Raw genomic sequence first — 15,602 nt, 5'->3', positions numbered from 1 at the left:
CAGTAGCACAGTTAGAAATGTCAAAAACATGAGCTATATTATAAAACACAGATAAATGACTTTTTAAATATCAAAAGTAAGTATTTATAGATGACTGTGGTGACTCATGCCTGCAATCTCAACACTGGGAGGCTGAGGCAGAAGGATCGCAAGTTCAAATCCAGGCTGGGAAGCTTAGCAACTTAGGGAGTACCTGTCTCAAAATAAAAAATAAAGAGTGGCTAGTAATGTAGTTCACTGTGAAGGCCGTGAATTCAATCTCTACTACTGGAGGAAAAAAGACTTTTGTTTAATGAAAGTTACTATGGATAAAGTTAATACACAGCTGACAGGATGGCAGGAACTTAAATACAATGTCTGAAAGAGATAAAGGATTAGTAGCTAGAATATAAAAGGAACTTAGATCAAGAAAAAGACAAACTCAAAAAGGAATGAAAGAATGGACATGAAATTTATATATAGGAAACCAAAAGCATTTAATAACTAAAGAAATGCAAAATGATATATCATTGTACTAGATCATTAACAAATTAGAGAGCTGAGAAGTGCCCAGCCATGGTATGGGTATGCTGACACAGGAATCCTTGTATGGTACTGATGGGAGTGGAGACAGGGGCTTCAGCTCCACTCCTGGGAATGTTTTCCAAAGAGTACAACCCATAAGGGTGAACAGCAGGTGTGGACAGAGTGGTTTCCTTCACTGAGACTGTGGAGAGGTGAAACAGTGTGACTCCAGTGTTCTTATGGTCAACTAGAAGAATCCACAAGACACTACTTCAGTAAATGAAAAACAGGTATATGCAAACCAACACACTTTCAATAAGACACTTTCAATAAAAATATTCATTTAGATCTTTAAAAAGGTTTTCTGCAAGCAAGGGCAGATTAGGAGTGAAAGATGAGGACAAAAGGAATATGTAAATACATAATTCCCCTCTTTCTCTCATGCTGTTTCTGGTAGGAACAGGTGGCTGTGGTGGACGATTAAAGGCCTTATACAACCCACTTGCTGAACTCAGCAAAGGGCCAAGCCTGATTTCTCACTCCATGAGTGGAGACTGGAGATTGTTCTCTGGTCCGGGACTCCAGCAGCTGACTGTAGTAGAGAGTAAGCCCCACCATGCCTTTCTTATCTTTCCTACCTGATTAGAAGAGCTTTTTTCAAAGAATATAATTATAGCCTTGGCCAAAGTGCATGCTAAAATGAGCACCCAAGCAGGGCTGTTTGTGGAGCCAGATGAGGACTCTGAAAGGAGAAGCAATATTTGGGTGTATCAGGATGGCATTTCTGATTCCTTTCCCCAGCTCACCACATGTTGAATTCCAGAAGCTTTACTTTGATCTCCTACTCAGGTGGATCTGGCAGAACCACCTGTACTACCAACCCTAGCAACTTGGTCCTTACCCCACTTGACAGTGAGGGTCTCATTCAGGCCTCTGTGCTTAGCATGGCAGGTATATCTGTCTTCTTCTCCTCTAGGTATGGCCACATTCACACAGCACTGACAGGTTCCATTCCTACTCAGTTGGCACCCTTTGTCGTCCAAGTCCAGGGCTTCCTGGTCCCTCAACAAGCTCAGTGTGGTAGCACAGGGGAAGAGACACAGGGTGCCACACTTCCCATGGAGAGGCCCAATGGCTTGTCACATACACTGAAGGTGGTTCTGAGGAGCAAGGTAGACTGAAAAATGAATCCTGAGCTCTCTTCTCCTCAGGGCTGATTTCTTCCTCCTTGGAGATGTTAGTTTAATTTGTGTGATGCAGATCCACTTATAGGCTGGCCCCAAGCCCTAGGCCAAGACTGCAGCCTCAGCCCTTCACATCTCCGGAAACGTGCTGGGAAGCACAGGCATTTTAGGATGATGTGTCTCCCCCACCCCAAGAGTTATGAAGTCCTAACGCTGTGAATGTTACCTTGTTTGGAAATAAGGTCTTTGCAGATGATCAAGATAAGAAGAGTTCCTTAGAGTTCCTTAATTCAACATGACTGGTATCCTTAGCACAGGGAAAAAATCAGCACAGAGACTAACACAGGAAAAATGTGGTGAAAAGAAACAGGAAGAATGCCCATTCTAATCAAGGATGCCTGTGGCTACCAGGAGCTAGATTTTTCCCACTTGGCCTCAGAAAGAATCAACCCTGAGGACACCTTCCCTTTAGGCCCTTCTAAGCTTTGAGAATTGTGAGTTAATCAGAATCTGTTATTTAAACACCCTATTTGAGGTACTTAGTCACCCATCTCCATAAAATTAACACAGAAGGTGCTATGGACTAAGCTTGTGCCCCTCACAAAATATATATGTTAAAGCTCTAACTCCTAATACGATGCTCTTTGGAGATGGGGCTTTTGGGAGGTAATTTTGGGCTGCAGGTGCGGCTCTCATAATGTGATTAGTGTCCCTATCAAAAGGACCCAAGAACCCTCTTTTTATCTGTTTCTATTTCCTTTACCTCCATACACACAGACCAGACATCATGTGAGCATGGGGACAGGGCAGTTTCTCACAAACTAAGAGGGCATCTCTAACTAGGAACAGAATTAGTCCGAGTCTCAATAGGTGTCCTAGCTTCCAGCACTATGAGGAAATCAATTTCTATTTTTATGGGTAGCGATGACAATCGAAAGTGACTGATATGGTAAGAAAGGATGAATCACACAGTCTATGCCTCCAGAAAAAAATCTTTGCTGGAATCTCAAAGCAAAATTCAAATAAATTAAATTATTTTTTAGACTATTTAAAGAATTTAATTAGTTGACAAGAGCTGCCATCCTGGAATGTACTACTATGGAGAAAACCACCCAGCTCACGATCTATGGTGGAGTCTGATGCCACCTTTCCTTCTAGTCACAGTATTCTCCCAAATGTCCCTGAACAATGTTCCATCATAGCAGCTGCTGACCAGAATGCAAGTAGCTAGGCCAATGACGTGGGGGCAAATGAAGCAGACCACACAGGAAGCTGAATGGTTGGTGTCAAGACAGAGTCTTCCATGTACTCCTGATAACCTTTTCATTGCTATGATAGCCATTTTAGCTTGCACTGTATGTATTATACCCACTGAGGGAACTGCCTATTGGGCATATGTACCTAACTCCCCTTTTGCTTCAACCAATACATTAAACATCATTAGTGTGAAATGTATGATTGGCTTCATTATTGCAGGAATAGTAACTTTGGCCTTATTAATTTTTAATGTCACAGTGTCCTCAGTTGCTTTAACTTAATCCCTTCAAACTGCTCATTTCATGGACAACTGGATGCATCCTGCTGATAAGGCTTGGGGCATTCAATGTTCCATTGATGCAAAATTATAATCTCAGATTAGCATATTAGAAATCACAGTACTGTGGATGGGGAATCAAACTGAGAGCCTATAGCCAAATCAAGGGTTACGATGTCATTTTAATATGACATATTTTTGTGTGACACCATTACAGTATAATTCATCAATACACCCAGGGAAATGGTTAAATAACATCTACAAGGCATTATGGATAGTAATATAACTTTTGATCTGAAACAATTACAAAAAGATGTACTTTCCATGTCACAACATACTCAAAAATTTGATAAGCGGGTACAAGAATGGGATCAATTTGCCAATGCTCAATCAGCTCATCAGCTCAATCTGTGAGCATATATTAAAGCTCATGTTAGAATGTATATTGGATTATTGTGTTTTTATCAATCTATCTGCTTATATTATTTATAGCCTGCTGCCTCAGAAGAAAGACCAAACAGTGCTTAGGAGACATGCAGCCTCATCTGACCATGATTCAACCAATGCAATTACAAAAACAAAAAGGGGGAGACGTGGGAGACAAGGCTATGTGATCAGACACAGATACGGAGGCCTTGACCTCTCTTGGGGGCAGGAGAGGGGATGGAATGCTGCCCCCTCCCTTATATGCAGGCAGGGATGAGGACAGCTGCAATACCCCTGGGGCAGAACAACATCAGCTGAGGGCTAAATGAAGAAAATTACATATCCAGGTATGGGGTTGTTATGTTCCTAATCATCGACAGTTCTTTGTTCCTTGACTAGCATGTTTGCTACATTGCCTTGGTTTACTAATAAAAACGTGACTTAACAGACTCCCCATGTTCCTGTCCTCTTGAGGCAGGGGTCTCCTGGTCCTCTTTGCTTAGAAATTTGTCTTTGTCTCTTTATTCTTTGTTCGTACCCCCTAAGTCAGTTTGCAGACAGTCCTGCATGTTCTGTCTTAACACAAAATATCAGCACAATGGATTTGATTCACTTCATCGTTTATAACATAAATTTACATTTCCCTGTGCTTAAAACACATTTACCTCCTCCTTATTGTGATCCTGCCCTGACAGCTGTGGGGTTCCTAGCCTGATCAAGAAAATCATTGAGGATTTCCCTTTAGCCGATGATGGTTGCATGATAACTAGAGATTTTGGGTCAGATAATGATTTTGGAAGCTACATAAGATGAATTCTTTAGAAACTGATTGTATTTTATAATTCTAGGCCTTTAGTCTCTGAAGAGGCAACTTAGCCTGTCACAGACTCCTCTTCCAGCCCAGATCCCTAGAACAACTGCACTTTACTGAAGTGGCTCAATTGTCTTTCCCAGCTTTCTGGGTGCAGGGTATAGTTGTATAAATGATCTCAACCAGACACAGCCTTTATCTGGCCTCGTGTCCTGACTAAGATCATCCCAACAACAGATGAACACACCCTATAGTCCAAGCTATGGTTATTAAAACATTGTCTGAAGAAACAATGTGCAAAAAGAGGAAAAAGAATGATCCGTGAATACTCATGAAGGAGTTAGGAAAAACATAAAAGCACTACGAGTGAGAATGGAGTCCTTGATTCACAACAGGAAAACTTAACTCCATATCTACTAAGTGTGGGGGAGAGAGAGAACTATAGTTTATCTTAGGTGAAGAGATACTTCACTTATATTATAGAATTTACCTAGTTCTGGCTCTATATGTTATTAATGGAAAACAAAAGTAATTTGGCTTGCCATGTTGAGTTTCTGATCAGGAAGCAGGTTTCTCTTCCAGGTTGAAACATGAATTTCAATCCCCTGGTCAGTGTTCAGACTAGAAACCAAACGGCATTGCGGTCCCTACTCTAGTTCTTTTGTGATTGTGGTGTGGTCAGGAGTTATGGACCTTCCCTTACCTGCTTTTCCTAGGGCTCTAGGCAAGTCCCTGCTCTGACAGAACTCAGACCCATTCACCATGGATGAATCCCTAGAAACTAAGCCTTGGTGATGGATTCTGGCTTTTCAGATTGCGATGGGAGGATGAAGGTACAGATGGCTACAGGAGTAAAGCCAGCCTTAAAGATTCCATTAGAAGGACAGTTACCTAATTGCACCAGAGGTTTCATCCCAGGTCCTGGGTACTTCTGAAGACAGTGTTTACTGTCACCATTGACAAAGATGTGGTAGTGTAGGGTCAAATCTTTATTTTCTGATAATATCTGCACCATGTTTTGTGCTTCAGGGATGTTAGCCTTCCAGCCGAGTGTCCTTGAATGGGAGGTGAAGAAGTCCTGTTACTCATAACCATATTTCCAGAAGCTCTCATATTTGTCATATTTCTTGAGGTCACAACCCAGAGCCATCTGCAAAATGTGAGGCCCTGGAGTCCCAAAGCCCAAAAGTGAGCATTATTTCAGGCCAGAAAAGCAAAAGCTCCCTCTTCTTTTTCTTCCCCACATAGCATGTAGGCAGAGAGGACCTACCACCTTCCATCAGAGAGACTCTGAGGCAGGGCTGACTCCAAATGGATGGTTTTTAGGGTTCTGAGTGTTTGGTATGTTCATGAAAAACTGGGGAAGACAGAACGTCTTAGGTTCACCCCTCCCTGGGTCTTGGTCCTACTCAATTTCAGGACTCATTTTCTAGGGCTTCTAGGGCTCACTTCTGTACTCACCAGCCTGCTGGTGGTTTTGCTTCATGATGTTCCACAGCAACTCTCTGGATTCCCTTCCAAAGAGGTTCATATTCTGTACCAAGAGCCCCCCAGTCCTTGGACCCCTCCATGGGTTTCTACAGACCCCAGTTCTGAACACTTTGGTTCCTATACTTCAAAAAAGTTGTTTGTTCACATACGCAAGGCCTGTTGTCTTGATACTGCCTTTGGCTGATTGAGCTATGGTCATGTAGAGAATGTAGGGGAAAGAAAAACCTGAAAAAAAGATGCACTCTTCAAAAAATGAGTTCTCCAACATGGAGAATCCTCTCGGGACGGCCGAGGACCCCACCCACAGCCACCCAAGGAATTTGTGATTTCTGGCCAGTGAGATTATGGATCAAGCCCATAGATGTCCTAAGATCCTGTAGCTGGGCCACATTCTCTTCTAAGGCTGGAATTCTTGGCAAGTAATTCCTGACTCAAAAGGCACAGGAATAGATGAGGCTTTGGTTCTAATTAATCTTAACAAAATAGAAAGAGTCACCTACATGAGCAGAACCAGAACACTGAAGCCCAGTGGCTTCTCTTAGTACTTCTCTCTCTCTCTTTCCCCGGGGCCTCCTCTTACGCCTTCACAAAGCTACACGCTAAACATCTGCCTTCATCTACAATTTAGCTGCTTTCTTTCTTTGCTATTTTTTTCTCCTATACCTAACTCAACGTACACACTTCTAACTGTGCAAGTGGTTCTGTTGATAAGGAAATAATGCACATGACAGGCCTTTGACTGCCCCCCCCACCATGTTTTTGCCAGGAATCAATAAGATGTTTTGTTAAAGCTACATGTACTGCAAATGTAAAGGTTCAAGCAATGTAACTGTTCAAGCATCCTGACTGCAAATGTAACTATACAAACTGCGAGATGCTCTGACTTGATAGTCCAACATGTTCTGTTAACTCTGCCCTTCCACTTCTATAAATGTGCTTGCCCGGCAGGTGAATTCAAATCCCTTGCCCCATAGATCTCTATATAAGGTTGCTTCCATTTCTGTTTGGGGCTCAGATTAAAGAGTCAGAATTCCTCCTTCTCCCTGGAGACCTAAGGATAGCTGTAACACATGGCTCTAATGCTAAACTGTTGCACTTCACTATAACATTGTAACCCAGGGTTTCTACAGCTCCTCCATTAGATTCCTCAGTGACAGAGACTCTCCCTTTTCTTCATAATCCTGCAGCTCTGAGACTAATCAGCACAGGATATACAGTTGCTTCTGCCATAACATAATGTATACATTCCAGAACACCAATAGTCTTAAAAATAACAACAAAAGCCCAAAATATTAAAATCAAAGGGAGGGCCGAGGATTTAGCTCAGTGGTTCCAGTGCCTGCCTCGCAAGTTCAAGGTCCCAAGTTCAATCCCCAGTACAAAAAACAAAACAAAACAAAAAAACAAAGGAATTTGTGAGAAAATAGGAAAAACAAAATTCTTTAACAGGTTTTCAAAAGGAAAAAGTAACAATTTCAGATACTCAGGGAAGGTCTTTAGTTAGCTTAGAAAATTGCACTTATGTTAAATTGATTTAGTTAGCGTATTATCATCACATAAATGCCAAGATAATTTCTGTTTTGTTTTTTTTTTTTGGTACCAGGGATCGAACTCTGGTCCTTGTGCTTATGCAGCAGGCAGTGAAACTGCTGAGCTAAATCCCCAGCCCCCAAGATAATTTCTTACTAAGATAGAAACTGAAACAACTTTTTCATATGCTTTTGCTTCTCATTTTTAATCTGCTCTGGAAAGGATATATCTTTGGGTCTACTAGTGAGCATGTATATTTTTGCTACTTTGAGAGGATTTAAATCAATGGCCTAACATTGATATCAGAATTCTGGGATAAGAGAAAGATATTGAAGCTGAAAGAGTATTTGAAAAAATAAATTCTGAAAATTTCAGAATTTGGTGAAATAAGCCTGCTGATTCAAGGAGGAGAGTAAATCCCAAATAAGATAAACACAAAGATACTCATGGCAAACACAACATAAATTTCTGAAAACTATAAACAAAGACAAAAAAAAAAAATCTTGACAGCAGCCAGAAAGAAAGTGCTTATGTATAGGGGAATAAGGTTGGACTGGTTATGTGAAAGAATGGAAAGAAGAAAAGAATGGAAGGAAGAAAGAAAGGGAAAAAAGGAATGGGAAGGAAAGAAAGGAGGAAGAGGCACATCTTTTTTAGATTCGGAAAGAAAATAACTATAGTCTATATTCTTTAGGGCAAACTACCTTTAGGAATGTAGGGAAATAAAAACATTCTCAGATAAGGAAAAATTAGAGGAATATTTTTCTACCTTTAAGGAATGATGAAAAGAAATTCTGGAAGCAGCGATGTTAAGACTCCTGGAAGAATGGAAAAAGGCCAAAGATATGGACAAACAAAATAAACTATCCCTTCTCTTTTTATCCAGTTTCTAAATCATATTTGATAATTAAAACAAAAATTATAACACAATCTGATACCCAAGACAATATGTATTTCCTAGAACATAAATTCCATGCAAATTTTGATTTATAGTTATAAATTCATTTTTCTGAAGCCTTCATTCCAGAACCACTCACCTCCCCTATATTGAAGCCCTAATTTCTAGCTCCTCAGAACGTGATCATTTTGGAGATAGAATCTTTACAAGGGAAATCAAGCTAAAATGAAGTCATTAGGATAAGCCTTAATTCAATATGACTGGTATCTTTGTGAAAAGGTGAAACTTGGACACAGTGACAGACATACTTAGAAGGAAACAGGTGTGAAATACAAGGAGAAGAGTTAAAATGAAGAAGGGGGAGGATTTTGATCTGGGTCAGAAGCATGTTGGCTGCTGTATCACCTCTCCATGTTAGCAGCCATGCAAATGATAGTTTACCAATCCAATCCAAGCATAAGATGGGGGGGTCTTTGATGAATCAGAAGGATCTAAACTCAGAGACCCCAGGCATGCTTAAAGATGGGGTATAGTGCAAAACTGAAAACAAGACTTGAAAATTTATAGCATCTTCCTTCCCTTTCTTTGAATATACTTATCCCATCCTTGCCATTTTCTGAAGTGGTCTGGAAGTTCTCTTTCGTGAGGGTCTTTAGTTATACTGTTGTGGCTGCCTTGATATTCTGAATGGATTAAAAACATTTACTTTCCATGGTCATTTTGACTTTGGGGAAGAACCCGAAGCTGCACAGTGCCAGATCTCTAATAAGGTGGATGAGGACACCCCCCCCCGTCTCTCTCTCTCCCTCTCGCTCTCTCTCTCTGTCTCTCTCTCCTCCTTCCTTCCTTGCCCCACTCCTTTTACAGAAATTAAACATTTTTAATTGATTCAGAACCTTGAGCCAACCACCACTGTTCATCTTCAGACACTCACGACAGAGGACTTTCAGAACTACTTCAGAAAGTGACAAGAATAATGGCATATATGTATCCGAAGTGAGGGGGAATATTTCAAGGGAGATTAATAAAAATGTGTTTTCTATTATAATAAGTTTTTAATTTTTCTTTTAAGCATTCACCATAGTTTTGATCACAGCTTGTTATACTACTAATGTTAAATTGCAATGCTGATCTAAGGATGTTGTTGTGTATCACGTAATAGTTCAGAATCCTCTTATAAGATGCCTGTGGTATGCTTGTCTCATTGTTAAAATAAGAAAGAACAAACCAACAGTAAAACATATTCAATCTCTGCTGGTTCTGGGAGTTGTGCTTAATTCATTCCTTATATTCATGACCCATGGAAGTGGCTTCTCTTTGAGGCTATTTCTACTCCTTTATTCAGTAAAACTGATCTTCCTTTTTTGGTTCTGCCCTATATACATTAAGGAGTAATGTTTAGGAGTGATTAGTTCCCCTGCTTAACAGTTGTTTGAGGAAGTGGAATGATTGTACCCAGTGAGTTTCTTATCCATTTCACAATGTGTATTCTTCTTCAGGGATATGCTGACTCCCTAGGCTTTGTTCGTTCAGGGCTCTTCTGTCTCGTAGCCTTTCCACACTGTCACGGTCAGTTGTGGGTAATAATTGCTGTCCACCAAAATACTCTGTATTGGAAAGAATTTAAAAATCTGCTGAGTAATACAGTGTCAGTCCAGAGTTAATGATTCACAGGTTCCCCTGGACCAACAGTTTAATTTGGAGGACTATCTCTGCTGTGCTCACATAAACAACTTCCTACATTGCAAATATCTTTGGGCAGCAAAAAATTGAAGCCAGAGAAAGTCTGTTTCAGAAATTATTATTCTTCAGCAGTTCCATTAGCCTTAGAAATTATGAGTTAAAACAACTTTATGTTAGTTTTTCACCTAAAGCTCTTTAAAATTACTAGTCATCAATTGGATATTTAATTTACGTCTCTCATTTTGCAGATGAGGAATGATAATAGGGATGTCTCTTTTGTTGGATTTTAACTTTTTAACAACCTGGACTTTGGTGCAGCTTGCTTTTGGGATATTGTTTGGAGTTTGTTTAAGGAAATGTGGGTTACAATAAACGTGATGGGTTAATTGCAAGCAGACAGTAAGGTTACAGATTCCTTAAATTTCTTTATTCTTATTGGCTTATGATCATCAGTAAATTTATTATTACCATCAGAATTGATATAATTCAATCAGGTATTTTTTTCTATCAGTTTAGAGCCAGTTCTCATGTGATCATCTTTGCAAGGCAGGGCTTTTTTTCCCTCTTCACTGTGGTCATTTTACTTTAATATATAAAGAACTTATGTAATATTTTAAAGATTTTCTTCTTTGACAGTAATATTCAAAATTTCCCTTTAAAATTACTTAATGTCTCTATTTAACCTCCATGCCTAAGTAAATTAACTCTGCTCTCCTTTTTTATATCCACTCTGGCCTCACTGCTACCTAACTTTCCCTAGGTCCCTATTCTCCAGCAGCACCACAGAGGAGCCTGTCCTCTTTCATTACTGGTCTGTGAGCCCAACACATTTCTTCGCTTATTGAAGGTGTTGAGGAATCTTCAGAGTGAGGGAACCAGCCAGTGTTCTCCTAGTCGTCTGTCTTGCCAGTAGAATTCCGTCTCATGGCTCCCCAGTACTCAGAATTATTATTTGTCAAATAATAATTTCTCTGCACTGAAAAAGATAGAAAATGCGGTGTACAGTTGGGTTAATAATTACTTGGGTCAGGAGGACTTTGAAGTATACTGTAGTAGTTTCTAAAACAAGCATTACTGTTTTGGAGCGCCATCTTGTGTTCATAAGAAAAAACAGCAGGATACATGATCAATTTTGATTCTGGAGCGAAGATGTGAATTCCACACAGGGTATATTTGCAGTAGTAAAAATATCTCCATCTAAAACTTACTACACAGATTATTAAGTAGTTAGTAGTTGAGAGTATATTTTAATTTTAGTCATTTCACATATAGAAAGACAAAAGTCTTATCCTGTTCAACTTTAGTCTAACTGGTGCTATGATATATTTGTATAAAGTCATAATCTTATATATACAGTATATGTATATATATATTAATTACAGTCTGCAGGACTTCTTGGAGAAGTCTGAATCCTCAGTCTTCACTTCATTACAGTGAAGTGCTCATGACCGATTGTAGTTATCTCGTATAATGTTTATAGTTGGAATAGAAACAGTGCACATGATGTCTGCAGCACAGGAAGGGTTCAACCAGCATCCTAATTAGTATTAAGACACATAAAGCAACAGTTACAGAATTGTGCCACTAGTTTATATGCAAGTGTGTATGTACAATATTGTAAAACTGTTTTTATTAATGGTCTCTCATATATGATCACACTTAAAATATTCTAGGCATGATTCTCAGAACAATCAATATGAGCTCACTAATCCTCATAACAATCTATGGTATTACCCTCATTTTCCAGATGATACAACTGAGGTGTAGAGAAGTTAACTTGTCTAAGTTACACAGGTGGAAAACAGCAAAACTGAATGTAACATAGACATCCCAGATTTGAGACAGGATAATTAATGTTTTGATCAATACACCATGCTGCCTCAGTGTTTTTTTCTGTATTTAAAAAATGAAAATATAATGCTACAATTAAACATAAAAAATAGAATTTGTGTATTGAGGGAAACATAGCTACAAATCTTTAGATGAGCTAACATAGAATTTGGTCTCAACAAGAAGCTTTGTTTAGTGTGAGCAGACTGAGGTAAATTCAGCTATGATTGCAGGATGGATAGTTCCATGGTTCTTCTTAGGTAGTAGCCAGTTATACCTGCTGGCCATCATAAGTATGCACAGGGCTGGGATGGAGGAGGCAGGAACTGGGTGATCATGTCACATCGTACTGTGATGGGCAAGGAGTGAGTTCCCAGACCAACCCAGCAAGTCAGGGATAGATCCTCACATGAGAGTGAGAGTGATAGTCCTGGATTATTTACTCATCTGTCACTCCCAATGCACACACATTATCACCTGGATGCACACATACATGCAAGAGCATGTGCACTCTCTCTTTTTTCTAATGCCTAGCTCCATCTCCTCTTGGTAGGCTATGACCTTTTAGATATTGCTAAGAAATACACACACAATTAGAAAAAAATGAGTGAGCTTGTTGGACTCAGATTTCTGTCATGCATCTTCAAATTAAGAAGACGACAAACTTTTTCATATACCAATAAAACCTGAGGGTGTCACAGTGTGAGGATTTAAAAGGGATAAACTTTCAGTGAATGGCTGTTACTGTATGCTTACAGGTCCCAGGAATGGTTTCATGTTACTTAATTTCATCCTCACTATATTCATAAGGGGGGAGTCTGTATTCTCATTTTACAGAAGATGAAAGGAAGGGCTGAGGAGCAGGTAGGTCACCTACTTCTGGAGTACAGGGATTGGGATTAAAAGCAACCTGCTTGCTCTAAGCTGTTGTCTTTCCCTTTCTCTGCATCACCAGCAGAGTCCAGATTTGCCTGGGACTGCGGGGATTTGAATAAACTGGTGAATGCGCAACTTTCTGATTGGCTTTCTAGCATTTTTATAGAGACTATAAACCTATAGTATAAAATATAAATTAATATATAAACTGTATACTTATATATAACATAATTACAAATAAATACAACTAATTGTATGACATCTTAAAAGTTATCAAATAAATCATTGTCAGTTATTAAATTACTTAATACTCAATTTCAATTCCCAAAGTAATAAATGTCACAGCACATGTTTACAAAAGATTTTTGGAGGTCCTGCTAACTTTTTGTAATACAAAGAGGAGTTGAAATTTAAGTTTGATAATCACTATTTTAAAGTGTAATTTTATGTTGTAGTTTCCCAATTGGTAAATACTTGGGGGAAAGGCTTAACCACCCCATTAAAATTTTTATTTTCTCATTCTTCTATTCGCTGAGTGGCTTGGGTTGTCCTATCAGATTTTGTATACTGCGTGACAATTGTGCTTATCTGTGTTAGTCTCATAGGTACAAGTCCTTGAGAGGAGATCTTCTACTTAGTTGACCTTTGTTTTTATTCACTCTTGGTGTCATGTGCTTAACCAAGTTCTCAGTAAGTGTGTGAAATATTAATGCACATCATGTTCATGGGCCAGGAAAAATAATGTCTTAACAAATCTGGCAAAACTTTTTTACAGCCATGTTTTCTACAAAATAATCATTGTGTGAGACAATGTACTTACGCTGATAAAAGCTATTATCTAATATATTTGGATCTTGTGCTTTATAATTGGTTCATTATAGTTCTAGCCTGGGAAGCTAAAAGAATATATATTCTCCATGACAGATCTTTATCTTTAAGGGTAAGTCTCACTTTCTGAAACAGTTTAAAGTCATTTGAAAAAGTGAAGAATAAAGCAGCTAGTAATGAGTTACGTTTTCTGTGTCAACAGTTCTAATGACAATTCCAAAAAGTTAGGTAAAGATATTTTACAGTGTGTTATTCTTCTTAGAATACTTTCTGTGTATTCAATAATCTCTGACACTGTGCATTTCTATGTTCTCTATTAGTTCCCCAATCCATTTTGAAGGCCCATCAAGGAATAAAAATGCAGCAACTTTGGTTTACCCCTTCAGGTGTCCACAGGCTGATGGAGAAAATATTTTGGCTCATGTTTAATCTCCCAATTTTTGGCCATTTGCCTGTAAAGATTGAAAAAAGAAAATTGCTGAATTATTTGTAAAAATGGTTTATGAGCCTGAGCTAAAAAAGCAACCTAGAGAGTTTGTAGTCTTATGTCTGGTGCAAAACTCCTACAGTCCCTTCCTGCATATTTTTTCTTGGGCCCCCTACATTGACAGTCTCAGTAGACCCCAGGTCTGTCATTTTCCATTCCAAAACAAGCACTGCTAGTGGGACAGTTACTATTATTAACTCCATTCCTTGATGGGCCAGGTAAAAGTAGGTTTTAATTATTTGAATTAGGGTCAATGACCCCAACCCTAACCTTAACCCCAGCCAATTTTGCCACTCTCTAATCTCCTGTCTCAAGTCAAAAGTTCACGTCTGGGCAATTTAGCAAGACTCTGTCTCAAAAACATAAGGCTGGGGATATAATTCAGTGGTGGAGCAGCCTTGGGTTTGAACTCCAGTATTGCAAAACAAAACAAAAGAACATAACAAAAAATCCTTCCCAAACACCCCCCCCCCCAACAAACTAAATCAAACCAAACCATCAAGCATGAAGTCAAAGTTACCTTTACCATAAGCTGTGTTGTTCATCCAGTATGGTGATATTATAGACAGATGAGTTAGGTTGAAATATTATAGGCAGTCAGATAGGGCTAGGTCCTTGAGAAGGTCAGGACAAAGGTGAAACACACCACAATGGTGACTGGAGACACATCGACTGAAATCCAGGCCTCAAGATAAAGACAAGATTACCAGACCTACATACTTCCTCAAAGAACAAACACTGCGTCTAATGAAGTCTAGATAGACATCAATCAACCCAGATGGTGACCAGACACCTCTGGATCCACCACTTCCTAGGAGAATCTTTGTTCTTCCCATACACATTTGTTACATGACTTGTTTCCCAATTGGACCACTAATACCTAAGTGACTATATTTGTAACCTTATTGGATGAGCATGGCTGTGGCCCACGTTGTACCCACGTGGATTTCACCCTATAAAACTCTTTTATAAAGTGGGGTCCTGGCTACCCACTTGGGACCCCTCCTGCCCTTCAGGAGTGTTCCTATCAATAAATATCTTCCTACTCTTAACCTCTGTTGTTCTTGGGACTCATTCTTCAATTTCTAGAGAACAAGAACTCGGCATATCATACAGTTAACAGGTTGGGAGATACAAATTTTTCATATTTCATCTCTGCTATTATTTCCCGTAACAGTAGCTACCAACCACACATGGTCATCGAAAACTTGAAATTGGACTGATGTTCCCATCGTACATTGTTCCCATTGCATATTGTACATCATACATGTACGTTGTACATGTTCCCATTGTACACTGAAACAATGTACAAGTGTTGTGACGGTGCCAGCCGTCACTAGTCGAACAATACCTGAGAGGAGGGGAGAGGATGAAAGAAAAAGAAAACCTCTGAGGAAAAGAAAAAAGAGAGAGGCGGAGGAGAGACCCCTCTTCCCACTTTATTGCCCTTTATATACCTTTTCCACAACCCCCAGCCCCTCCTCAGCACATAATTCGGGCGACTAATTATTTTCCATGGA

The sequence above is a fragment of the Heterocephalus glaber genome, unplaced genomic scaffold, assembly GCF_053883595.1.
Source record: "Heterocephalus glaber isolate CG9 unplaced genomic scaffold, H.glaber_assembly_v1.0 deba00001472, whole genome shotgun sequence".
NCBI classification, from domain to species: Eukaryota; Metazoa; Chordata; class Mammalia; order Rodentia; family Bathyergidae; genus Heterocephalus; species Heterocephalus glaber.
This window is presented reverse-complemented; position numbering follows the sequence as displayed.